The sequence below is a fragment of the Bos taurus genome, chromosome 3, assembly GCF_002263795.3.
Source record: "Bos taurus isolate L1 Dominette 01449 registration number 42190680 breed Hereford chromosome 3, ARS-UCD2.0, whole genome shotgun sequence".
Classification (NCBI taxonomy): Eukaryota; Metazoa; Chordata; class Mammalia; order Artiodactyla; family Bovidae; genus Bos; species Bos taurus.
This window is the reverse complement of record NC_037330.1, coordinates 21,145,861-21,170,128: the sequence shown is the minus strand read 5'-3', so window position 1 is coordinate 21,170,128 and position 24,268 is coordinate 21,145,861. Positions and strand designations below refer to the sequence as shown.

General features: G+C 43.7%; 3 non-coding genes across 3 annotated transcripts; 1 reads left to right on the top strand and 2 right to left on the bottom strand.

Annotated features, from left to right (window-relative positions):
* The first annotated feature begins 8,486 nt into the window (after positions 1-8,486).
* Positions 8,487-8,559, top strand: TRNAV-AAC (transfer RNA valine (anticodon AAC)). The gene has a single exon. It is a non-coding gene; the product is annotated as a tRNA-Val (tRNA).
* An 8,948-nt stretch (positions 8,560-17,507) lies between these two features.
* Positions 17,508-17,581, bottom strand: TRNAN-GUU (transfer RNA asparagine (anticodon GUU)). Its single transcript has one exon. It is a non-coding gene; the product is annotated as a tRNA-Asn (tRNA).
* A 3,701-nt stretch (positions 17,582-21,282) lies between these two features.
* TRNAH-GUG (transfer RNA histidin (anticodon GUG)) lies at positions 21,283-21,354 on the bottom strand. The gene has a single exon. It is a non-coding gene; the product is annotated as a tRNA-His (tRNA).
* Between the last annotated feature and the right edge of the window lie 2,914 nt (positions 21,355-24,268).

The window sequence follows — 24,268 nt, the reverse complement described above, 5'->3', positions numbered from 1 at the left end:
CCTCTGCCTTTTCTAAGACCACTTTGAACATCTGGAAGTTCACAGTTCATGTATTGCTGAAGCCTGGTTTGGAGGATTTTGAGCATTACTTTACTAGCATGTGAGATGAGTGCAATTGTCCGGTAGTTTGAGCATTCTTTGGCATTGCCTTTCTTTGGGATTGGAATGAAAACTGACCTTTTCCAGTCCTGTGGCCACTGCTGAGTTTTCCAAATTTGCTGGCATATTGAGTGCAGCACTTTCACAGCATCATCTTCCAGATGAAATAGCTCAACTGGAATTCCATCACTTCCACTAGCTTTGTTTGTAGTGATGCTTTCTAAGGCCCACTTGACTTCACATTCCAGGATGTCTGGCTCTAGGTGAGTGATCACACCATCATGATTATCTTGGTCATGAAGATCTTTTTTGTACAGTTCTTCTGTGTATTCTTGCCACCTCTTCTTAATATCTTCTGCTTCTGTTAGGTCCATACCATTTCTGTCTTTTATCGAGCCCATCTTGGCATGAAATGTTCCCTTGGTGTCTCTAATTTTCTTGAAGAGATCTCTAGTCTTTCCCATTCTGTTTTTTCCTCTATTTCTTTGCATTGATCCCTGAGGAAGGCTTTCTTATCTCTTCTTGCTATTCTTTGGAACTCTGCAGTCAGATGCTTATATCTTTCCTTTTCTCCTTTGCTTTTTGCTTCTCTTCTTTTCACAGCTATTTGTAAGGCCTCCTCAGACAGCCATTTTGGTTTCTTGAATTTCTTTTCCATGGGGATGGTCTTGATCTCTGTCTCCGGTACAATGTCATGAACTTCCAACCATAGTTCATCAGGCACTCTATCTATCAGATCTAGGCCCTTAAATCTATTTCTCACTTCCACTGTATAATCATAAGGGATTTGATTTAGGTCATACCTGAATGGTCTAGTGGTTTTCCCTACTTTCTTCAATTTAAGTCTGAATTTGGCAATAATGAGTTCATGATCTGAGCCACAGTCAGCTCCTGGTCTTGTTTTTGTTGACTGTATAGAGCTTCTCCATCTTTGGCTGCAAAGAATATAATCAATCTGATTTCAGTGTTGACCATCTGGTGATGTCCATGTGTAGAGTTTTCTCTTGTGTTGTTGGAAGAGGGTGTTTGCTATGACCAGTGCATTCTCTTGGCAAAACTCTATTAGTCTTTGCCCTGCTTCATTCCATATTCCAAGGCCAAATTTGCCTGTTACTCCAGGTGTTTCTTGACTTCCTACTTTTGCATTCCAGTCCCCTATAATGAAAAGGACATCTTTTTTGGGTGTTAGTTCTAAAAGGTCTTGTAGGTCTTCATAGAACCGTTCAACTTCAGCTTCTTCAGCGTTACTGGTTGGGGCATAGACTTGGATTACTGTGATATTGAATGGTTTGCCTTGGAAACAAACAAAGATCAACAGTTAGAATTGGACATGGAACAACATACTGGTTCCAAATAGGAAAAGGAGTACGTCAAGGCTGTATATTGTCACCCTGCTTATTTAACTTATATGCAGAGTACATCATGAGAAATGCTGGGCTGGAAGAAGCGCAAGCTGGAATCAAGATTGCCGGGAGAAATATCAATAACCTCAGATCTGCAGATGATACCACCCTTATGGCAGAAAGTGAAGAGGAACTACAAAGCCTCTTGTAAAAGTGAAAGAGGAGAGTGAAAAAGTTGGTTTAAAGCTCAACATTCAGAAAACTAAGATCATGGCATCTGGTCCCATCACTTCATGGGAAATAGATGGGGAAACAGTGAAAACAGTGGCAGACTTTATTTTTCTGGGCTCCAAAATCACTACAGATGGTGACTGCAGCCATGAAATTAAAAGATGCTTACTCCTTGGAAGGAAAGTTATGACCAACCTAGACAGTATATTCAAAAGCAGAGACATTACTTTGCCAACAAAGGTCCATCTAGTCAAGGCTATGGTTTTTCCAGTGGTCATGTATGGATGTGAGAGTTGGACTGTGAAGAAGGCTGAGCGCCGAAGAATTGATGCTTTTGAACTGTGGTGTTGGAGAAGACCCTTGAGAGTCCCTTGGACTGCAAGGAGATCCAACCAGTCCATCGTAAAGGAGATCAATCCTGGGTGTTCTTTGGAAGGAATGATGCTGAAGCTGAAACGCCAATACTTTGGCCACCTCATGCAAAGAGTTGAGTCATTGGAAAAGACCCTGATGCTGGGAGGGATTGGGGGCAGGAAGAGAAGGGGACGACAGAGGATGAGATGGCTGGATGGCATCACCGACTCGATGGACGTGAGTTTGAGTGAACTCCAGGTGTTGGTGATGGACAGGGAGGCCTGGCGTGCTGTGATTCATGGGGTCGCAAAGAGTTGGACACAACTGAGTGACTGAACTGAACTGAGGGGCCCAGAAAAGAACTTTGGATGTTCCCGCCTCAAAAACAAAAACAAACAAACAAAACAACCTTTTGTGCCTACACTGTTTCTACCTTAGTTGGAATTCTTTGTTCCCATGCTTCCAATACTTAGAGTTAAAAATCCCACATAGAGTTCTTGTTGACCCCAAGAAAAGTAAAGAAAGTGAAGTCGCTCAGTCATGTCCGACTCTTTGTGACCCCATGGTCTATAGCCTACTAGGCTTCTCCATCCTTGGGATTTTTCATTCAAGAGTACTGAAGTGGGTTGCTATTTCCTTCTCCAGGGGATCTTCCCAACCCAGGGATCAAACCCAGGTCTCCCGCATGAAGCCCTGATGTATGACCCCAATGTTTTACTCAAATCCCATATATGATTTGTCAGGGATATATGTTTTCTTATTGGTTAAGTCTGGACTTTGCTCTTCACAATCCTACCCTTTCCTGTTCTCTAAATGAGATTTGATAAAAGTGGGGAGACCAATTTAACACTTGATCCTCAGCTCCCTCAAGAACTTAGGTTCCAGACACTCTCAGGATGATAGGGTTAGCCTGTCTTTGTATCTTTTCTCTGTCTCTGTCCTTAACTTCAGCTTTTTCCTGGCCTGTTCCTGAAGCTCAGGGACACACCTGAGGACTGTTTGGGCTGCTCCTCTATCTGAGGAACCCCACACATCCCTGTTCTGCCTGCAGAGAAGCTTCAGGCAGTGCTTTTTGGGGGTGGCCAGGATCCCCTGAGTCACAGGTGCCCATGGGTCTAAAAAGTGAGCCCGTGGTTTCCTTGATGCCTTTAGCCCTTTCACCCCTATAGAGGAAAGGGCAACCACTTCCTTTATGCTGTCTAGAAGGGACCCCAAAGGGTCCTCCAAGGCAGGAGGAGGATGAATCCTGTCCTCTGAGGAGGTGGGGGAGCAGGGAGATAGATCAAAGAGGGAAGGAAAGAAGGGAAAGTGTAATGAAATTTCCTGATGAGAGCTGTCAGGATGTCTGCCTCACCTGAAACTGTCATCCCAGTTGCTGGTGCGGCTAACAGAGTCAATTCCTGTCCCCGTTTACAGTTTGGAAAACTAAGCCAAAGGAGAACAAGATCAACCTTGGCAACAGGATGTCCAGCAAACAGCCTATTCTGGTCTTGTGGGGGCAGTGGTGAACTGTGAGTGTGGACAATGGAGGAAATCACTGAACCAAGAAAAGTTAACTGTTGAGGACTTCTCTGGTGGTCCAGTAGTTAAGAATCCAGCTGCCAGTGCAGGCAACATGGGTTCGATCTCTAATCCTGGAAGATTCCACATGCTGCTGGGGCTGCACACTACTACAAAGACCCAGCAAAGCAATGAAAACAAAGCGCAGCCATTAAAAAAAAAAGTGGACAAATAAAGACCTGTGTTTTTTTTTTAAAAGAAAGAAAAGCAACTGATGGGGAAAAAAGAATATCCCCTCAGCTTTTATTTTTAACTTTATGTCAAAAAGTCCTTAGGAAGAGGAAACAGTATCAACAAAGGAAATGCTTTCTGCCCTTGGTCTTTTTGTAGTGAGACAAAGGTGGAAACTTTTCAGATACTACTTTCAGACAGGACTTAGCAACTGAACAACTTTTCTCTGAGAACTGTCTCTACCTCGTGGTTAAAATTCCAACTCCATGACTTGTTGAGCAGGAAAATTAAGCAGACAAATAAAAAGAAGTTTGGGGTGTTCTAATAGTTGGAATTAAACTGCCCTTTAAAAAAGAATCTCAGCATCTTCCAGGGGTCTTCAGGCAGGTTCTGAACCCCTACGGTTCATAACGGTCTGATGGCCAGATCCTCAACTGAATTCACCACAGGCCAAGAAAATTTGATCGGCTAGCCATTGATGTTTGATATTGTCAAAGGGCCAAATGCCCTAAAACACAGTCTTTGTTACAGTATCTGCTAAAAGGTGACAGTGTGATTAAGCTGGACTTGTTTAGCGTGATAGCACCTTAATGCTTATGTTGTCTAGTAGATTAGCGTACACCACAGCAGCAGGATCGGGGGCACCCACAGCCCCACCCCCAGGACTCGGCCGGGAGGATTTTGGGGAAGCGCAGCGGGGAAGGAGCCCGCGGGGTCAGGCGCTTTGGAGCAGAGGGAGGGCGAGGAGAATAGGCCCTGCGGCTCCTGGGTGGATTCGAAACACCGATCATTTCCGAGAGCTGAGAGCACCGACGCCTGGGCGGTGGAAAGAGCCACCTGGCGCGGGTCCGCAGCGCGAGAGGAGCAGCGTCTACACGGCTGGGCGACGGGGTCGCCTGGGTCTTAAACGAAGATACGACCCCCCCCCCCGCCCTCCCCACTCCTGTGGCTTCCCGGAGCTGAGGCGTCCGCAGAGGCATGGCAGTGAAACTGGAGACTCTGCTCTGGGTGTGCGATGCGGAAGCCAGAGTGTGGGGGCTCGAGGATCCTTGTTTCCGGGGAGGGGAGGAGCCCTAAAACAGGGGCTCTTGGGAGCCGCAGTCTCCTCGCCCGAGAGATCTTCGGTGGTTCCAGGTTCATTCTTCAGTTTGAAGGTCTGGTGACCAGGAGAGTGCAGGCAGGACCTGAGATTTCGGTGGACATAAGGTCAGACTCCAACACGGACCTCATTTCTGTAGTGTAGTGGTTATCACGTTCGCCTCACACGCGAAAGGTCCTCGGTTTGAAACCACGTGGAAACAGATTTCCTTCCCCCCCGCCCCCCCCCCCACCCCGAGATTTACATTCCCATTCAAGAAATTACAAAGAAAGGTGGAAGGTGTGGCGGTGGTGGAAGGTGTGGCGGTGGGTGCACCTGCATTTTTCGTAACCCAAGAAGCTTGGGAGCAGTTCCTTACCACCTGAAAGTCCCATTGGCCCTAGAACCAGCCCTCCTTTCTCTGCTCTGAGTCACGTTGCAGAGCAAGCCACAGTCAGTGAATTCAAGGAGGGCACAAGACAAAGCTGACTTAAGGATACCTTTACCTTCTGAAATCCCCTCACCTTTTCATCTAGGCCCTACATCGTCTATACCCGCTACACTTGTTATGTCTCTGAAAGCCAAGAAATTCATCCCTTGTGAAGACACTTAGCTTTCCCTCGCCCCAGCACACAGATGGGACAATCTGATTTATGTAACAGGACAAAAGAGAACAAATTCAATTCTACACCGCAGACTGGAGCCAAAGACCCAAAGGTGAAGAGGGTCAGGTTCTGCAAATTGAGCTGATCGGGAGGAAAAGCAGCTGGTCCTGGAGCCATTATCGGGGGAGGGGCCTGGAGTCAGGTCAGAGATCAGGGAGTAGATGGACTGCTCACCACCGACTGAGAGCCAAGTGGCCCCTCTTCACAAGGAAACAGGTTCAGAAAGAGAGCCTCTCACCAAACCTGGATTCCAATTCTTCCCCCATGACCTACGACACCTGCCGTGTCCACACCTTGGATGACGCCAACTTCCTTGGGCTCAGACCAAGAGTAGTATCTGACGCAGGGCTTTCCTCAGACCCCACATACAGTTGGGACTTCGTGTTTGCTTCTCGGTCCATGTGGACTTTGGCCTACACAGGCCCTCTTGTTCTAGACTCTGGATTTGTGTGAACGACTTTCCTGATAAAGGCGGGAAATCAGTGGAACGCTCGGCTCCCTCACCCTGAAGCTCGGATGAGGATGGTGGGGGCGTTGGGCGGCCGCTGGGCTCAGTGCTGGGCGGCTCCCTCTTCTGGGCCCGGCCTCATGGGCAGGGGCAGGGCCCGGTCCCCTCAGCGCGCTCGCCTCGCAGGCTCAGGAGCCCCGCGCCTTCCCTTGCGGCTGCAGGGAGCCGTGTGTCTGTGGTCCCTCGGGCACCTGCTGTCCCTCCACCCCATTCGGGAAACGACCATCGCCCCCTGGTCCAGTAGACATGGGCTGGCAGCGCTGGGATGCAACTGTGAATCCACTCCTCTGGCTGGACGTGGGAGGTGAAAACTAGGACTTGGAGGGGAGGAAAGCAGGGGAAAGCTCTTGAAATGTCCTGATCTAAAGCTGCTTTCAAGTCCGCCTCTTTGGGGACTCAGGCTCCAGCGCTGGTGAGGGTGCTGCCGCGCGGTCGCACCCTCGACTCCACTTGGAGTCCACGAGGAACCAGGCGGGGCCCCTCGGGGTCGGATTCCTGAGGGAAACGCGGTGACCGCCGCACTAAGAAAAGAAGAAAAACCACTGCGGGAGGAAACGCAAATGCACCCCCAACCTTGTTACCCTTTACTTCGAAAGGAAACCAGAGACAGACACACAGACAACACTGCATTAAAGTCTTTCAGCAAGAAGAAACTCTGCCTGCTGTGAGGTGAAACCAAAAACCTCTCCAGACACCTGTTTTCTGGGAAAACCGCCCTTACCTCTCTGTTGTCCAAGTTAAAATTCGCGCTCCATGACCTGTTGAACCAGATGATTTAAAAAGTCAAATAAAAGGCATTTCAGACATTATAAAAGGTAAAACAAAGCTGTCCTTCAAGAAGAATCTCAAGTACAGTAAGGGAGGAATACACAACCGTGAGGTCTGCGTGGACCGAGCCTGATCCCTCCGCAGCTTTATACCCGGCCTGGTCGGCAAACGAATTCAATACAGGTCAGGAAGCGAAACTCGGCCAGCGTTGATGTTCAGTATTTTCTTTACGTTTGTGTCTATACATTCCAGTGGGATGAAACTCCTAGATCTAGAATTACTGTTTCAAAAGGAACACACGTTTATAGAGTGGACAGGCCATGCCACCTTGCCACCCCAAACCAGAGGAGATACACTACATGGGTTGTGATGAACAGCCTCCTGTTTTCCACACTGATAAAGGTACAGCCTATTAACCAGGTTAGATTTTAGTCCATCTGAGGTCAAGATTTGTTATAAATCTGTAATTTTCTGACCAAGGGAGTTAAGAGCCTAACAAATTTTCTTTTTTAGAGTTCTTCAAGTATGACACACCTGTTGGTATGCACTACCTATTTCCCTGACAGCTTTGTATGTGTCCTAGCACTCTGTTCTTAAACAATATATTTATTCATATGTGTTGTGATTTTCTGCCAGTTGTGTATTACATCTTTTTGGCACCTTTTGCTATGCTGAAGTGTATTTAAATCTTTGTACAGTTGGCTTACTCTCTTCCAAGGGTCCATGTCCTACTCAGTAAAGCCTTCCTCCTCTCTGTGTTTGCCTCTAACACATTGTTTCATAATTCGAGCCACTAAAAACAATTGACTCATTGTTCTTTGTAAGGTATGCTTTCCTTTTCATTTGTAGCATGGATAATCGATTGTTAAAACATCATTTCCACAATGATGAAAAACTAATCGTATTATATGTTGTTGTTTAGTTGCTAAGTGCTGTCTGACTCTTTGGGACCCCATGAACTGTAGCAACCAGGCTTCTCTGTCTATGGGATTCACCAGGCAAGAATACTGGAGCGGGTTGCCATTTCCTTCTCTGATGTTCGATATTTTCAAACAGCCAGATGACCAGAGACGTCAGCCTTTGCTGCTCTTCCTGCTAAATGTGAAAGTGTGATGAAAGTTTTGGACTTAAACTAGATGACTAGAATAAGCCATAGCAGCAGGAACTTGAGAAACCTCTTTGCCTGGGACGATGCCAGTGAAGCGATGCTGCGAAAGGAGCATGCAGGTCAGGTGCATGGGAGCAGAGGAAAAGGTTCTTTGTTTCCAGGTAGGATTAAAGCATCGATCATTTCCAAGAGCCAAGCCCAGTGACCGCAGGAGCAGTGAAAAGGGCCACAGAGGTGCGGGTCTGCAGCTGGGGGGTCTTTGTCCACCCCACCCAACCATCGGGTTGCCTGGGGCTCAGAGACATCTAACTGTCCCAGCTCCTGCGGCTTCTGAGAACTGGAGAGTCAGTGGGGTGACTGCTGCACTCAGGCCCAAAGCTGTGCATTCCTTGTGGGATCCTGAGGTCTAACTGCTGGGATGCTCACAGGGACCTCGCTCCGGAGGAAGAGAGGAACCCTAAACCAGGGCCTTTCAGGAACCTCAGTCTCCTTACCTGAGGGATCCTCTGTGCTCACAGAGCTCTCTTCCTTTCAAAATTTGAGGGCAAGTTGTGTCCAAACATGCTTTTCTTGGATGTCACTAGGTACACCTGACCATATGGTTTCTGTAGTGTAGTGGTTATCACATTTGCCTAACACACAAAAGGTCCCTGGTTCGAAACCAGGCAGAAACAGCTTCACTTTATCCCAAACTTTTTGATGTGCATTTTAAACATAAAAAAGCCTGCAAGAATCATAGGAGGAGTTCTGTGACTTCCTGAAAGCCTACTCAGCATTACAAAGTAGGCCTCCTTTGTCTGAGTCACTGTGGACACCAGGCCCAAGGAGGGCACAGAACAAGGCCAACTTGGGGTCATCTTTCAGTTCAGTTCAGTTGCTCAGTCGTGTCCGACTCTGCGACCTCATGGACTGCAGCACGCCAGGCTTCCCTGTTCATCACCAACTCCCGGAGCTTACTCAAACTCATGTCCATCGAGTTGGTGATATCATCCAACCATCTCATCCTCTGTCATCCCCTTCTCCTCCTGCCTTCAATCTTTCCCAGCATCAGGGTCTTTTCCAGTGAGTCAGTTCTTCACATCAGATGGCTAAAGTATTGAAGCTTCAGCTTCAGCATCAGTTCTTTCAATGAATATTCAGGACTGATTTCCTTTAGGATGGACTGGTTGGATCTCCTTGCAGTCCAAGGGGCTCTCAAGAGTCTTCTCCAACACCACAGTTCAAAAGCATCAATTCTTTGGTGCTCAGCTTTCTTTACAGTCCAATGCTCACATCCATACATGACCACTGGAAAAACCATAGCTTTGACTAGACAGATCTTTGTTGACAAAGTGATATCTCTGCTTTTTAATATGCTGCCTGGGTTGGTCATAGCTTTTCTTCCAAGGAGCAAGCATCTTTTAATTTCATGGGTGCAGTTACCATCTGCAGTGATTTTGGAGCCCAAAAAATAAAGTGCTGCACTCAATATGCCAGCAAATTGGAAAACTCAGCAGGGGCCACAGGACCAGAAAAGGTCAGTTTTCATTCCAATCCCTAAGAAAGGCAGTGCCAGAGAAGGTTCAGACTACCACACAATTGCATTCATCTCACATGCTAGCAAAGTAATGCTCAAAATTCTCCAAGCCAGGCTTCAACAATATGTGAACCGTGAACTTCCAGATGTTCAAGCTGGTTTTAGAGGAACCAGAGATCAAATTGTCAACATCTGTTGGATCATCCAAAAAGCAAGAGAGTTCCAGAAAAACATCTACTTATGTTTTATTGACTATGCCAAAGAGTTTGACTTTGTGTGGATCACAACAAATTGCTGGAAAATTCTTCAAGAGATAGGAATACGAGACCACCTGACCTTCCTCCTGAGAAATCTGTATGCAGGTCAAGAAGCAACAGTTAGAATCGGACATGGAACAATGAACTGGTTGCTACCTGGGAAAGGAGTAAGTCAAGGCTGTATATTGTCACTCTGCTCATTTAACTTCTATGCACAGTGCATCATGAGAAATGCCAGGCTGGATGAAGCACAAGCTGGAATCAAGATTACCAGAAGAAATGTCAATAACCTCAGATATGCAGATGACACCACCCTTATGGCAGAAAGTGAAGCAGAACTAAAGAGCCTCTTGATGAATGTGAAAGAGGAGAGTGAAAAAGTTGGCTTAAAACTCAACATTCAAAGAACTAAGGTCATGGCATCCAGGTCCATCACTTCATGGCAAATAGATGGGGAAACAATGGAAAAAGATCACCTTTACAATTTGGAAATCCCCTCAGTTCCTCTGGCATGTAAATCTCCTCTATACCCTGACAGGTAGTATAGCTCCAGAAGTTCATCCCTCTGAAGCACATTTGGTTTACATGAGAGAACAAAAGAAACCAAACCCAACTCTTCACCTGAGGCTGGAGCCAAAGACACAAATAAAGAACTCCTCTAACTGAGCTGTCAGGCACGAAGAGTCCATACACATGCCATTATCAGGAGAGGCACCTGAGCCACATCAGAGGTCAGGAAATAGATCCACCCATCACCCCCTGAGAGCCAGTCTGCACCTTTTTCTAATACAGACAGCAGAGGTTCAGACAGAGAGCTGGACCTTGGCTCTGCTGCACACAATGCTAAAGCTAAGCCAGAATGTAATCTAGGGGCAAGAGCTGGGGGACTTGCACAGCTTTATTCAGCCCTGCGCCACTGGCAATCACCTCCTTTCCTGCTCTTGGCATCTCAAGAAGTTAATTTTTACTTTTATAGTTTTTACCTGGAGACACTAAACCAGATACTTTGCAAGATTCCTTTGTGGTCTAGTGGCTAGGATTTGGTGCTTTCCCACCCCAGACCATGTTAGACTCCTGGCCAGGGAAATCTTTTTCTCTCTTGCATGTGTGTGTGCGTGTGCTCAATCTCTCTGGCATGTGTGTGTGCGTGTGCTCAATCACTCAGGCGAGTCTGACTCTTTGGGACCCCATCAACTGTAACCCACCAGGCTCCTCTGTCCATGGGATTTTCCAGGCAAAAATACTGGAGTGGGTTGCCATTTCCTTCTCCAAAGGATGTCCAAAGTGGGGGTACTGATACTGCTTCTACAATGAGAATCCCAGAGGATAACATCCAAGGGGACTTTGACTTTTCTTACTGAAATGTAGCTTCATTTCCTACTAAAATGAAGAAGAAAAAACAAAAAGTTTAGTTTTACTTTATCATAGAGATAAGTTAGTATGTACCTTGTGTGCTAGGTATAAGAAAAAAATCAAGCTGAAAATAAGAATTCTCAAATATTATTAACACTCTATTCTAATAATTGACAAAAAATCACACAGAAAATGTTATATTTATAGAGAATATTCCTTGTATGTATCACACAGGTAAATAATTTTGGTCTAAAAACTGTGTTGCTTTTCAAATACTGTAATAACATGGAAAATACTGGTAACAAAGTACTCTAGTTTGCACAGTCTTGGATTTGTTTTCTCTTCAAATTCTAATAACACTGACTGCCTAACTTTGCTATACTGGTTTTACTTGTTTATCAAAAAATTTAAGGGACTTTCCTGGTGGTCCAGGAGCTAAGACTCCTTGCTCCCAATATAGGGAGCCTGGGTTCCATCCCCAATCATGGAACTAGATCCTGCATATGGCAAGGAAGACCTAGTGCAGATAAATAATGCAAATAAAACAATAAATTAAGAAAAAGTTTAACTGGATAAACATTTAAGTTTATAAACTTAAAATTAAGTGTTCTCAGAAATTAAATATACTATATAATATATGTTAAATGGAGATGTAGTATTATAATTCTAGAAATCATAATCAATCCACTTAGACTTTGGGGTATCATTTACTGTATGATTCCAACGTGCATTTCTCTATTATGTGTCAGCTCAACTTTTGATTTTAAGGTCTATGTTTATCTGAGTTCTTTGATATTAAATTAATTAATGTGTGATCTTTGCCTGTATCATGTATAACCAAGATAGAAATGAGAAACACTATTTTCCTATGATGCTGCCTCCTATGTTTATAGATTACAGAATGACCATATGTGAACAGGTTGAGAGGAGGCTCAGGTGCCTTTTATGGGAGATTGGTGACTATTTCCATCAGTGTCACTATAAGAATTGTGGAACACGTGGAATGTCTGCTCCATGAAGTGGGAAGCTGTTGCTGAATGTCTACTGTTTTCCTAAAGTGCTTATTTATGTAATTAAAAAAAAATTGTTTTGGTTCTTAGTTTTCTGCCTACTAAATCTGAAGTCATCCATCTTCATTATGCTTCTCTTATCTCCATCACTGCTAGAACCCTAGGCCAAGATGAGCAGATTAGCCTGGGGAAAACTGCCAGGAATCATTTCTCCTCCTGCTGCACCACCCCTTTTCAATGCCTCCAGATATGAGCTCCACAGGGCAGAGACCTTGAGCTGACTCACTATTCAGATCTTTCTTCCTTTCCCCTGCCCATAGCAGGGCCTAGCATCTAATAAGTGCCTGAGAACTTCTCAGTGATTAAAGGCAATCTAGTGCAATGTCCTGGAAAGGGGAAAAGAAGAAATTAGGTAGATTGGGGGAGGCCTAGAGTATGAGGGACAGAGAATGACAGACAGAAAAAGAAGCACACTGAGAGACTAGAAAGAATGTCCAGGAACTAGATTTACTGTGTGAAAGCCTGAGTGCTCATGAGATTCAACAGGGAATTCATCAGGGAAGGTTGACTAATAACTCTTGGTACCAGGTCTGCACAAGATGGATTGTCAGGTGGAGAATCCTATTGGTCCCAGCAATTTGTCTCAAATGGGATAATTTTTGCAGAATCAGCCAAACATTGTCAAGGAATCATAAAGACACAGTTATTGGCATTCCAACACAGTCTTGAGTAAGAGGGTGGCCAGTCATTAAATGTGTGCATCCAGATGGCAAAAATGTATTCATAAAGAAAAGTGAAGAACAAATATCTGAGACCAGTGTTTTTTTCCCCCTGTCCTATCCATAACTGGAAGTTTAGTGTGAAGCAACTGGAAGTCATTTGGGGTAGTCTTCTCAGACTCAAATAAATAGGTCATTACCAAAAATAATTACAATTATTGGAATGCTATCTAAACATCTTGGAAGTTTAGCTGTTGAACATGTGCAGTAGGGTATACTGGGTAATGTCCACTTAGAGTTTTGCTGTACCTCTGGCTTAACTGAATCAAGAGGGTACCCATCCTCTTACTAGAGTATCATACAGATGTGTACAAAGCTCATCATGATGGCAAGAATATGAAGAAAAAAGCTCTTTCATGGATTTGGAAAGATGGAAATACAAATTGGCACACCTACTATGGAAATCAACTTAGAAACACATAAGATGCCTTCAGTTCAGTTCAGTTCAGTCACTCAGTCATGTCCAACTCTTTGTGACCCCAAGACTGCAGCACATCAGGCCTCCCTGTCCATCACCAACTCCCGGAGTTTATCCAAACTCATGTCCATTGAGTCGGTGATGCCATCCAACCATCTCATCCTCTGTCATTCCCTTTTCCTCCTGCCCTCAATCTTTCCCAGCATCAGGGTCTTTTCAAATGGGTCAGCTCTTGGCAGCAGGTGGCCAAAGTATTGGATTTTCAGCTTCAACATCAGTCCTTCCAATGAACATTCAAGACTGATTTCCTTTTGGATGGACTGGTTGGATCTCCTTGCAGTCCAAGGGACTCTACAGAGTCTTCTCCAACACCACAGTTCAAAAGCATCAATTCTTTGGTGCTCAGCTTTCTTTGTGGTCCAAGTCTCACATCCACACATGACTACTGGAAAAACCATAGCCTTGACTAGATGGACCTTTGTTGGCAAAGTAATGTCTCTACTTTTTAATATGCTGTCTAGGCTAGTCATAATTTTTCTTCCAAGGAATAAGTGTCTTTTTATTTCATGGCTGCAGTCACCATCTGCAGTGATTTTGGAGCCCCCCAAAATAAAGCCTGTCACTGTTTCCACTGTTTCCCCATCTATTTGCCATGAAGTGATGGGACCAGATGCCATGATCTTAGTTTTCTGAATGTTGAGTTTTAAGCCAACTTTTTCACTCTCCTCTTTCACTTTCATCAAGAGGCTCTTTAGTTCTTCTTCACTTTCTGCCATGGTGGTGTCATGAGGTGGTGTCATGAGGGTGGTGTCATCTGCGTATCTGAGGTTATTGATAGTTCTCCCAGCAATCTTGATTCCAGCTTGTACTTCATCCAGCCCAGCATTTCTCATGATGTACTCTGCATATAATTTAAATAAGCACGGTGACAATATATAGCCTTGACGTACTCCTTTTCGTATTTGGAACCAGTCTATTGTTCCATGTCCAGTTCTACCTGTTGCTTCCTGCATACAGATTTCTTAAGAGGCAGGTCAGGTGGTCTGGTATTCCCATCTCTTTCAGAATTTTTCACAGTTTATTGTGATCCACACAGTCAAAGGCTTTGGCATAGTCAATAAAGCAGAAATAGATGCTTTTTCTGGAACTTTGCTTTTTTGATGATCCAATGGATGTTGGCAATTTGATCTCTGGTTCCTCTGCCTTTTCTAAAACCAGCTTGAACATCTGAAAGTTCACGGTTCATGTATTGTTGAAGCCTGGCTTGGAGAATTTTGAGCATTACTTTGCTAGCGTGTGAGATGAGTGCAATTGTGTGGTAGTTTGAGCATTCTTTGGCATTGCCTTTCTTAGGGATTGGAATGAAAACTGGCCTTTTCCAGTCTTGTGGCCACTGCTGAGTTTTCCAGATTTGCTGGCATATTGGGTGCAGCACTTTCACAGCATCATCTTTTAGGATTTGAAATAGCTCCACTGGAATTCCATCACCTCCACTAGCTTTGTTCGTAGTGATGCTTCCTAAGGCCCACTTGACTTCACATTCCAGGATGTCTGGCTCTAGGTGAGTGATCACACCATCGTGATTATCTGGGTTGTGAAGATCTTTTTTGTACAGTTCTTCTGTGCATTCTTGCCACCTCTTCTTAATATCTTCTGCTTCTGTTAGGTCCATACTATTTCTGTCCTTTATTGAGCCCATCTTTGCATGAAATGTTCTCTTGGTATCTCTCATTTTCTTGAAGATATCTCTAGTCTTTCCCATTCTATTGTTTTCCTCTATTTCTTTGCACTGATCACTGAGGAAGGCTTTCTTATCTCTCCTTGCTATCCTTTGGAACTCTGCATTCAAATGGGTATATAGTTCCTTTTCTCCTTTGCTTTTGGCTTCTCTTCTTTTCACAGCTATTTGTAAGGCCTCCTCAGACAGCCATTTTGCTTTTTTGTATTTGGACTGACAAAAATCAGATTTACCCTCCTGCTTGAAACCTCACCCTCCCTTTCTTGCCTGCCCCCACAGGAAAAAAAGGAAAATATATAACGCCAGTTTCTAGACACAGGAAACTGGGCAAAAGAGGACAGCTGAGAATCACCTGAGAATGAGAAACAAGGCGAGTCCTGCCACTGGCCCACGTGACCGCTTTCAGAGCATGTCCAGGTTGGGCATGAGAAGTGCGATCTGAGACCAGCTCTTTGGATTGTTGAGAGGAAGCTGAGTTTTGGTGGAGAGCAAGGCAGCTAGGGTTCAGAGAGCAAAGGTCCAGTGATGAAAGAGAAAAAGATATCCAGGGATACTAAACAGTCTCCCTGAGGTACTAAACAGAGTTCTGATAAGAGCACACTTGTGGAGAATTACCTGAGACCAAGAAAAGAAATTTTGGATCAGATCATGGAACAGTGCCTGGTGTTCACACGGGACAGGCAATTGTTCTCACTGCCATCAGCCAGACTAGACGATTTATGTAACTCATGAGCCTTAGGGCAAGAACACAGCTCTAGAATAATCAGCCCTACACTGACCTTCTGAAAAAAATCATAAAGCAAGATCCAAAGAGATCAAACTGTTTACAAGTCACTTAACTGTACTAACTGTACCCCAATACAAAACTCAAAATAATTCATAGGTATATCAAAGTAGCTAGTATCCAGAAAGGAAATTTTGATAATGTCCAGCATCCAAACAACAACAACAAATGTCAGGCATGCAAAGAGGCATAAAAATATGATGCAAAAGGAAGAATACAGTCACTCAGTCAAAACTGACCAGAACTGACATGATGAAAAAGTCAGCAGAGAGAACTTTAAACAGTTACCATGACTATGTTGCATATGTCCAAAGAGTTCATTAGAAATGTGGAACATACAAAAATGGCAAAAAGCAAACTTTGGAGATAAAAACAATAACATCTGTGAATCAACAACAAATTAGACATTGCAAGAAAAAAAATTAAGGAATACAAAGCCTTGAACCACTGAAACTATTCAAAATGAAATGGCAATAATTTTTTTAACTGAACATATTAATAGCATCACTGAATGGTAGAGCAACTTTAAAAGGCCTAACACAAGAGAGTATTTGGAGTCTCAAAAAATACCAGAAGAAATTTTTTGAAGGAAAAAACTTTGAAGAAACCCAAGAGGACATACTCCAATCATAATGAAAATTATAAACCCACCATCTAAGGAGCCAGATGAACTGTGAGCACAAGGAACAGGAAGAAAACTGTGCCTAGTCACAGAGTAATTAAACTGCTCCAATCCATTATAAAAGAAAAAAAGATGTCCAATGAGCCAGAAAGAAAATACACAGTACATTCAGAAAGCAAAAGTAAAAATTATGTCAGATTTCTCATCAATAACAGTGGAAGTGAGAAGACAGAGAAGCAACATTTTTAAAGGACTGAGAGTGAAAAAGGGTGGAATCTTATGCCCCCTTCCCAAATCTATTTGAAAATAGAAGTTGAATGATGACATTTATAGACGTACCCATGCTTAAAGACTTTGTCACCAGAACAGCCGCACAGCAAGAGAAGTTAAAGGAGCCCTCCAAGAAGAAGGGAACTCACGTGAACTGGAATTACTGATGGACACAAAGGAAATGAAGGAAAAGAGACATGGTCTATGCATGGGAAACATATGATTTTTTTATCAATTAAATGTCTTTAAAAACATGGGGAATTTTTTTAAAAGTAGTAACCTTGGATTTGGGATTCAAAACATATGCCAAGTAAAATACAGGACAACATAAGCATAAGGGCAGGCAGGGGAGAAATGTGAGGAAGTGTGCCATCCCTTGGAGGCAGGCTGTGCTAAGTTACAGATGTATGTATGCTATAATGCCCAAAGCAGTTGCTGAAATAACAAAATATTTACACCCAATAAGTCAACAAAGGCAAGAAAAAGGAATTATATACAAACCATGTAAAGGCTATGACAGAGCAATTACTCTCCCAGGAGTCTACCCTGTAGCCATGTGTGCAAGAATGATGACTGTCATAGGAAAAGCATAGAACCAAATTAATTACAAAAGTATATGGAAAGGGATAAATAAAGGCTACTACAAACAGTGAAAGAAATTTCATTGGTGAAAGGAGTTTACAGGGTAAAGATAATGAGCCTGCTGTTTCCTGAATTCCAGGACTCCCACTGACCTGCTTTCCTCCAGAGACCCTTTCTGAGGATCAGTGACTATCTGGATATAGGTTCTCGTGTTTGTGTATACGAGCTTGGGGACGACGTGCGGACTAGAAATTATCAATCATACATCACTTACACTCCAAAAGGCAGAGACACGTCCCTGGGTGGGCTTGAACCACCAACCTTTCGGTTAACAGCCGAACGCACTAACCGATTGCGCCACAGAGACTCGACACTCGCTCAGCTTTGGTCTCAACAGAGTGACTAATACTCAATCACTCACTCTTCCCCGCAGAAAGCAAGCAAAGCTACAAAGGTAGGGGAAGCCACCTGCCTTTCGGGGGAGAGCAGCTCGGTCTCCAAGCCTCGGGCCATCGGAGAGACGGAGTCCACTCAGTGTTCGTTCCCGTTGGAAAGCCGGGCGTCGGGCGACTCCGAAGGCAGGAGTGCAACCGAGAGTCCCTGCCACGTCTTACTCCACACCCGCCTCAGGTGCCAGCGCCCGGATGCCAGGCCTGAGCCGAGGGGGGCCCGAGGGAAGCTGAACACGCGGTGCACTCAGTAACGGCTCCCGGTTTGCTCCACCTTCATCCGGCCATCTGCACCTTTGGGCAGCGGTTTAGTAGGTGTGGTCCGTGTGGCTTAACGGGAAAGAGATCACATACAAAGAGGAAATGTGAAAAGGAGTCAGAGCAAGCAAAGATATGGATGAAACCTGCCAGCAGACCTTCCAGGAAGTCTGTGAAGAGGCTTGGGCCAGATCCTCAGAAAGAAAAATTGCTTTTTTTAAGTAGCAAAATGGGGAGGAAGAATTGGAGAAGAGCATGAAAGAGAGAAAAGCACACGAACTTCTTTAAGTGTCCAGGAATGAAACAGTGTGGATTTATTTATGTGGAGATAGTTACCTGAAGTCATGCTGTGCATTGTGCTTGTATAGTGTATAGTGCTGTATTGTTGCTGCCACCTCAGTTCATATCCAGGCTGTATCAAGTTAGTGTCTATAACCTCTTTCCATTTGCTTTTTTTTTTTTAATTGGCATATAGTTGATTTACAGTGTTGTTAGTTTCAGGTGTACAACAAAGTGATTCAGTTATACATACATTTTATTCAGATTCTCTTTCTGTATAGGTTTTTATTACAAAATATTTTATTTATTTATTTACAAAATATTGAGTTTAGGTCCCTCCCTGTGCTAGAGGTCCATATTGGTTATCTATCTGATACACAGTAGTGTATATATGTTAATCTGAAACTCCTAATTTATCCCTCATTCCACCCTTTTCCCTTTGGTAACCAGCAGCTTGTTTTCTACATCTGAGGCTCTATTTCTGTTTTGTATATAATTTCATTTGTATCATTTTTGTTTTTGTGTTTTAGTTTCCACATGCAAGTGATATCGTATTTGTCCATCTTACTTCACTCAATATGAGAATCTCCGGGTCATCCACATTACTCCAAATGGCATTATTTCATTCTTTTTTTTTTCTTTATGGTTGAGTAATATTCATTTTGCTTTTAATTCCAGCACGAGTTATTCTGCTTAGCAGTGGTTGGAGAGCAGTTTGCTGCTGGCCCTGCATCTGTATTCTGTGACGAGTAAATCCCACAGCACACAAGTGGGCTGGTCAAAGCAAAACCTAGGTCAACTGCTTGTCTCACTGTTGAGCAGAACATATTCCAAAGTGGAAACATTGCCTCTCAAGTAGCTTTGTCTGTAGCTTGCACTAACGAAATGATATGGTCAATGACTTTTTTTTCTGGAAAAGGTATTTCTAATATCAGTAGTTTTTTTTTTTTTTTTTACACTAAAGGAGAATGAGTTTTCAATGTGTTTACAATAAAATGCAAACTAGTTGTCACAGTTTACAGCAGCTTGTCTCCACCCACCATCCACTGATTTTTATGGAAACAGTAAATCATTGAACTATACTGCACACCATGTAAAAAGCACACATTTTTAATTATAGGCCCAATTTGTGAACTTGGGCAAATGTAATCACCACCCAGATGAAGTTATAGAAAACTGCTACCATCCTAGCAATGTCATTTGAAACCCTTTTCAGGCAATTCCTACACAAGATCACTTAATTACTAAATCTGAAGTCTATTGCAATCATGTACTGTTGCCTGCTTTTGAAACTCAAATGAATGAATGTACATTTTTTGTCACTGATTTTTGTTTCATGCAACATTTTGTTCATTAAACATATTCATACTGTTGTGTATATCACTTATTAATTTTGGTATTGTTGGAGTAATTTTGGTGGGGGTTTTGTGTTAATTGGTGTCCTTGATGAATATTCTTGGTGTTTTGATGAATATTCCATATCAGTCTTTTTGTATACTTCTGCATTCATGGATGTACTGCAATTTTGGAATCATGGAGTAGGTACAAGATTAACTTTATCAGAAATTGCCAACAGTCTTCTAGAATGATTTCAAACAGACTACTACAGATGCAATTGCTCCACAACTGTCAGCATTTGATGTACGAATTCTTTTAAATACAATCATGCTGCAGGGTAGTGATATCTCCATGTAGTATTAAGGTTTATTTCCCTGATGAGAAAAAATGTCAAGAATATTTTCTTATAACTTTTTGTTATTAAAATATCCATCTTTGTGATCCAGTAAGACCCTGGCTTAGGCTTCCCGGGAAAAGGAAATCAGGTCCTGTTGGAGACAGAGACCCAAGCCTGGGGAGTTCCCAGGAATGGCTGCTTCAAATCCAATGACTGGCCCACCAAAAGCACTCACCCAACCTTTCAGGCCTTTGCCATTTCCACCCACTCTTCAGTAGAGTGAGGGTGGATTATATTTTTTAAATATTCTCTTTCAATCCATTCATTCACATTCATTTCCCTGAGTAATTTGAGTTTCCAGTTCATCTCACTACCACAAAGGGAAAACTGTTATTGTTGACATAAGCAGAAAGTATGTGTAAAAATCAATACCAGAATATCAATATGATGGTGATCCAGGTAAATGTCCTGACTCTCCAGCTGCTGTTGTTGTTTGGAATCCCTGTGGTCTCCATCTGGCAGTGGGCACATTTTCCCTTTTCCCTTGGACACTCACTTAGAAGACCTGTTAGGATAAATGTTATGTCCACTGTAGGGCAAGAGGTGAGTGAGGAAGAGGGGGTGGTGGATGGGGGGGTGGGAATGTGAACCAAGCTTGCAGAGGGAGCAGTAGATGAGACAGCACAGTGGCTGTGTGTGTGTGTGGCTCTGGAAGAGTTGATGAAAGGCAGTCAGTGTGGTGGGTGAGAGAGTGTGCTTTGCCTGTGTGGGAAGGGGCAGGAGAATTGGGAGATCTTTGCTAGAATTACTTTGCAGACAGTGATTTGGTAAGGGTAGAAGGGCGGAGGGTGACCCTGAGTGAAAGACAGTGGCTCTCGGGGTACGTGCTTATAGTTAGCTGGCAGCAGAAATACCTGATCTTGAAGGGGCTTTCTCCAGGGCAAAAACTTGTCCATTGCTTTCATGTGGTGCTGAACTCCGTGATTTCCTTACTAGTGGGAAACTTGACTTCAGAATTTCTGCTTGATAATCCCTAGATAGTAAAATATGTATATTCATTTAGGTGAGTTTGAAAAAAGGACAAGCTTAATCTGTGGGGTGGCCATCAGAATAGCTTAGAGTAGCAGGGGATGAATAGGCATTACTTGGAAAATGTATCAAAGGGCTTCATCATATATCAAAGTGTATCTTCCATACTACGTTGATAAAAATTTTTCTGAATTTCGATCCTGGTGATTTCACATCAAATAGCTGTTCATTAATGATTTGTGCATTTTGTTCTGTGATTACACACCTTAATAATTTCCTTTTGGGATAGAATTGGCGGTCACATTTCAGAGAACCCAGTGTAGACCACTACGGCGTTTAAGAAAAGAAGAAAACAAGGAGATGCCAGGTGTAACCTAATGCCGTGACTCGGATTCGAACCGAGGTTGCTGCGGCCACAACGCAGAGTACTAACCACTATACGATCACGGCGCACCACAACCCAAGCGTTGACAATTGTCCTTAATCTATGTCATTTAACATAAAACGATTCCAATTACTGCACTAATTTATTCTTGAAAACTCTACTCAGGTGTTCGTATTTTCTCTTTCACTGGCTTCCGCTCTCTTCCTCTCATTTCTGATACATGATGAGAAAACAAAACAAAATCAAAAACCAATTCTCATCTCCCCAGATCCGGCACGTGCCGTCTGGGTAGTCTGACTGTCCTCGTCCCCACCTCGCCGGGTTCTTTCCCAGCTCTTGGCGTTTGTTCCTTGGACCGACCCTCCCCTCCCGCTGGTTCCAGCTCTCGCCTCACCGACCGCGGCCGAGCGGAGGGAGGGCAGCGCCAGAGGCTCAGACGGCCGGATGAAGGCGGAGCAAAGAACCGAAGAAATACTGGAGCCCAGCGAGTTGATCAGCTTCCTTCGACCCCTACCTATCCTCCCGTCTCAGGCCTGGCGTCTCAGGGCGCTGTTTCTGAGAGGGGAGGGGAGGGGAGCAAGGCGCGGCTGGGGCATTCGGCACCCAAGGGGATGAAAAGAAGGCCATTTGTATTGAGCTTTGAGGCGTGATTGTTTAGAGCCTTTGCCTGTTAACCGGAAAGTTGGTGGTTCTAAGCCGACCCAAGGATAATTTTCTCCTTGTATCTTTTAAGTAAGTACTCCAAGGCTTTGTGGTTCTTTCTACTCTGCTCTTCCTTTCCAAAAAATGCCTCCTTCACTAACCTTCTGTCCCTCGTTTCTGGACCTAAACCAAGAGCAGGTTGCCCGGTCAGGGTCACTGGGAGTCCAAAATATCCTGAAAGAGTGCAACTAGCAACTTTATCTCTTTATGTTTCTCCTTTTCGGTGCACGTTATAAACCCTACAATCTTCCGTTATTTTTAAAAATCTGTCCCATATTTCTAAGAGATTTAAATTTAAATCTTATATGTTTCCTTCATCCCTTTGTGTAAATCCAGATTTCCAGCTGGTGTCAGTGTTGTACTTCCTGGAGGACTCCTTTAACATTTCTTGTAATATAGCTGATGAAGTGTTTAAGCATTTTAATGTCTCAGTTCAATTCAGTCTCTGTCTTCTCTGGTTCTTTGCAACCCCATGGATTGCAGCATGCCAGGCTTCCCTGTCCATCCCCAACTCCCGGAGTTTGCTCAAACTCATGTCCATCGATCCTACCATGTCATGCCATCCTACCATCTCATCCTCTGTCGTCCCCTTCTCCTCCTGCCTTCAGTCTTTCCCAGTATCAGGGTCTTTTCCAGTCAGTCAGTTCTTCTCCTCAGGTGGCCAAAATATTGAAGCTTCAGCTTTAGCATCAGTTCTTCCAATGAATATTCAGCACTGATTTCCCTTAGGATTGACTGGTTTGATTTCCTTGCAGTCCAAGGGACTCTCAAGAGTCTTCTCCAACACCACAGTTTAAAAGCATCCTTCAGTGCTCAGCTTTCTTTATAGTCCAACTCTCACACCCATACATGACTACTGGAAAAAACATAGCCTTGACTAGACAGACCTTTGTTGGCAAAGTAATGTCTCCACTTTGTAATATGCTGCCTAAGTTTGTCATAGCTTTTCTTCCAAGGAGCATGTGTCTTAATTTCATGGCTGCAGTCACCATCTGCAGTGATTTTGGAGCACAAGAAAATACAACCTGTCACTGTTTAGATTGTTTCCCCATCTATTTGCCATGAAGTGATGGGACCAGATGCCATGATCTTAATTTTTTGAATGTTGAGTTGTAGGCCAGCTTTTTCACTCTCGTCTTTCACTTTCCTCAAGATGCTCTTTAGTTCCTCTTCACTTTCTGCCATAAGGGTGGTGTCATCTACATATCTGAGGTTATTGATATTTCTCCCCTGCAGTCTTGATTCCAGCTTGTGCTTAATCCAGCCCGGCATTTCACATGATATACTCTGCATAGAAGTTAAATAAGCAGGGTGACAATATACAGCCTTGATGTACTCCTTTCCCAATTTGGAACCAGTCCATTGTTCCATGTCCAGTTCTAACAGTTGCTTCTTGACATGCATAAAGGTTTCTCAGGAGGCAGGTAAGGTGGTATGGTATTCCCATCTGTTTAAGAATTTTCCACAGTTTGCTGTGATCCACACAGTCAAAGGCTTCCTTTGACTAAAAAGTCTTGGTCAATGAAGCAGAAGTAGATGTTTTTCTGGAATTCTCTTGCTTTTTCTATGATCCAAAAGATGTTGGCAATTTGATCTCTGGTTCCTCTGCCTTTTCTAAAGCCAGCTTGAACATCTAGAATTTCTCTGTTCACATACTGTTGAAGTCTAGCTTGGAAAATTTTGAACATTACTTTGCTAGCATGAGAAATTAGTGCAGTTGTGCAGTGGTTTGAGCATTCTTTGGCATAGCCTTTCTTTGGGACTGGAATGAAAACTGACCTTTTCTAGTCCAGTAGCCACTGCTGAATTTTCCAGATTTGCTGGCATATTGAGTGCAGCACATTCACAGCATCATCTTTTAGGATTTGAAATAGCTCAGCTGGAATTCCATCACCTCCACTAACTTTGTTTGTAGTGATGCTTCCTAAGGTTCACCTGTCTGGCTCCAGGTGAGTGATCACACCATCATGGCTATTGGGTCATTAAGATCTTTGTTGTATAGTTTTTCTGTGCATTCTTGCCACCTCTTTACTGTTTTTGTCCTTTATTGTGCCCATATTTGCATAAAATATTCCTTTGGTGTCTCTAATTTTCTTGAGATCTCTAGTCTTTTCCATTCTATTGTTTTCCTCTTTGTTTGCATTAATCATGGAGGAAAGCTTTCTTATCTCTCCTTGCTATTCTTTGAAATCTCACCTCCAACAGCCAGCCCCAGGTCTAGGGCCCTGAGGTCCAGACTCAGTGACACTTAGGAACTCAGTGCAGAAACTCTTCTGC